Source organism: Oryctolagus cuniculus, chromosome 5 (genome assembly GCF_051225735.1).
Source record: "Oryctolagus cuniculus isolate XC-2025 breed Fujian yellow rabbit chromosome 5, ASM5122573v1, whole genome shotgun sequence".
Lineage (NCBI taxonomy): Eukaryota > Metazoa > Chordata > Mammalia > Lagomorpha > Leporidae > Oryctolagus > Oryctolagus cuniculus.
In genome coordinates this window covers 109,355,121-109,357,712 of record NC_142871.1, presented here as the reverse complement: position 1 = coordinate 109,357,712, position 2,592 = coordinate 109,355,121, and the positions used below count along the sequence as shown (strand labels likewise).

At 41.4% G+C, this 2,592-nt stretch overlaps 1 pseudogene; it reads left to right on the top strand.

The window, feature by feature from the left end:
• The first annotated feature begins 1,205 nt into the window (after window positions 1-1,205).
• LOC100338659 (microtubule-associated protein RP/EB family member 1 pseudogene) lies at window positions 1,206-2,258 on the top strand (annotated as a pseudogene).
• The last annotated feature ends 334 nt before the right edge of the window (window positions 2,259-2,592 follow it).

Below are 2,592 nucleotides of genomic sequence, written 5' to 3'. Positions count from 1 at the left end.
TTCCAAATCTTTCCTCTGATGTCTGGTATAATCAGCCCTGCAAACATTTCCTAGAGTTTTGAGGGTCCCTGTTCATAATTTCTGGTGAAAACCTGCACAAACAACACTGCCCTCAATAATATGCAGCAGCACTAAAGCAAAATACATACACAGTCTGCATTCATATTTAAAACACACATTTTTCTACAGGAAACAATCTACAGAGTGGAAATTTTACTCCAAACCATTAGATTTTACAAGGTTGTGCAGAACAATTTAGACCCTAACAGCCTATTGGAGTAGCTTCCCCAGATTTAAGAAATGTGTATCAATGTGTGGATTTAAACCTCAGCTTCTTGGAGAGTAAACCTATTTGCAAATTTTAAGCTAAATTTCTCAGTATTTCCTCATCCAGGGTTTCATTCAGATCCATTTTATTATAGTTTCATACCCTTCTTTCATCCTGGGTTGCTTAATACCTACATAGACACCCACATGTCAGTATTGTTGCATATTTATGGTCTCCAGCCCCTGCTTGGTTCTCAGCCTTCCTCACCCATTTGCCCATTTCACACAAATTGAGTTTATCCAATGTTAACCTTTTCCAAACCTTGCCATCTTAAATTCCTTCATCATTTTTTCTTGTCCCAACAGGCAATGTTACTTGCCTCTTAGACATAGGAGTTGAATTCACTTGCAAGCATCCCTACAAGAAACCTGTCCTCCCACCCATCTTCTCCTCCTTCTCTTCTAAAGAAGAGGAATGGGTGCACCTTGTATCTCACCAAATTCCTTCATGTGATTGGATTCTTCCTCTTCTCCCTTGGCCTGAATTTTGCTCAATCAATTATCAGCAAACTTCCTGATTCACATCTCCCTTCAAATTGCAGTTTGAATGAACACTACCTGTTGAGAAGACTGGTTGACACAGATATAAGTTTTTACTGTTTGTACTCTTCAGAGTCATGTCAAAATGACCCAGGGCAGAGTATATTCAGGAACAAACACCAAATGGGCACTTTTGTTTCTGGATTTCTGTCTATTCTTCCACACAAACATGCTCTAAATAACTCAGAGGAAAGATAGCTTAGAGTTCTATGGCAGGAATGAAACTGAAATAGTGATGCTGGTAAAGCCATCAAGGGGCAGGCAGGTGCAGGTGGTTTGAAGGAAATGAAGACAGAACCAGAGCCTGATGTGGGAAGAGGATATGGTTTCTCCAAGAGATGAAGATAGCCGTGTATGTGTACTTGACATCAGTCACCAGCAATAACTATGACATGCTAGCCTGGATCAATGAATCTCTGTGGCTCAATCTGACAAGATTGAAGAGATGTGCTCAGGGACCGCCTATTGTCAGTTTGCACACCTGTTGTTCTCTGGCTCTGTTGCTTTGAAGAAAGTGAAATTCAAAGCTACACTAGAACACAGATTCATCCAGAACTTCAAAATAATACAAACGGGTTTTAAGAGAATGGGTATTGACAAAGTATTTCTTGTGAACAAATTAGTAAAAGGAAAGTTTCAAGACAATTTTGAATTCTTTCAATGGTTCAAGAAGTGTGTATTTAAAGATTTATTTATTTGAAAGGCAGAATTGAGAGAGAGAGAGAGAGAGAGAGAGAGAGGACTTTCATTCACTGGTTCGCTCCCCAAATGGTGACATGGCTGGAACTGGACCCATCCAAAGCTAGGAGCCAGGAATGTCTTCTGGGTCTCCCACTTGGGTGCAGGGGCCCAAGGACTTGGCCCATCTTCTACTTCTTTTTCAGGCCATAGGAGAGAGCTGGATGGGAAGGAAAGCAGCCAGGACTCAAACTGGCACCCATATGGGACGCCAGCACAGCAGGCTGCAGCTTTACCTGCTACTCCATGGCGCAGGCCCCTCATAGTTTGATGCAAACTATGATGGAAAATGCTATGATTCTGTAGCTGCCAGGCAAGGCCAAGAAACTGCTCTGGCTTCCTCCCTTGTTGCTACATTTCTGAATAAAAAAAGGAAATCTCTCAGCCCTACTGTGCAGCCCCACAGGGACCCATTTCAACACAGAGTACTGAGACTCCTAAGCCTGACCCTAGAGTGGTGTGAAGGAATCCTAGTCTGAGCAACCAGGATGATAAAGCAACCAAATTGATGTAGCAGACCAATGTATTGAAACTGAATGTTGAAACTTACTGTTGAAGAATGGAGAAAGAGAAGTTTCTGCTTTGGAAAGCTAAGGACATTGATTTGCCATGAGAACAAGAATGAAAATAGCCCTGCTTTCAGAGAACTGTAAACATTTTCTACAGACAAAGATAAAGGTTCTGTGATACTTGATAAGATGGGGGAGCCCACTGGAAGATCATGAAGGATATTAACAATCTTGACAGAACAACATCCAAATTCCTTACTCCAAATCACACCTGTAACTATAAAATAATCCTTTCTACTGTTCTTAGAGGATCCATTTGTTTCTTTTCATAAGCAAAAATTACATATTCTTAAAAGTGTACTTTTGCCCATTCCTCAGAGAAGTGTGAGCCCTGGCCTACACCCAGCTTCTCAGGGCTTCAGACCATGCTGCCAATGTTGCTGATAGCTTAGATTCAGGGTTAAATCAGCCTGTATGA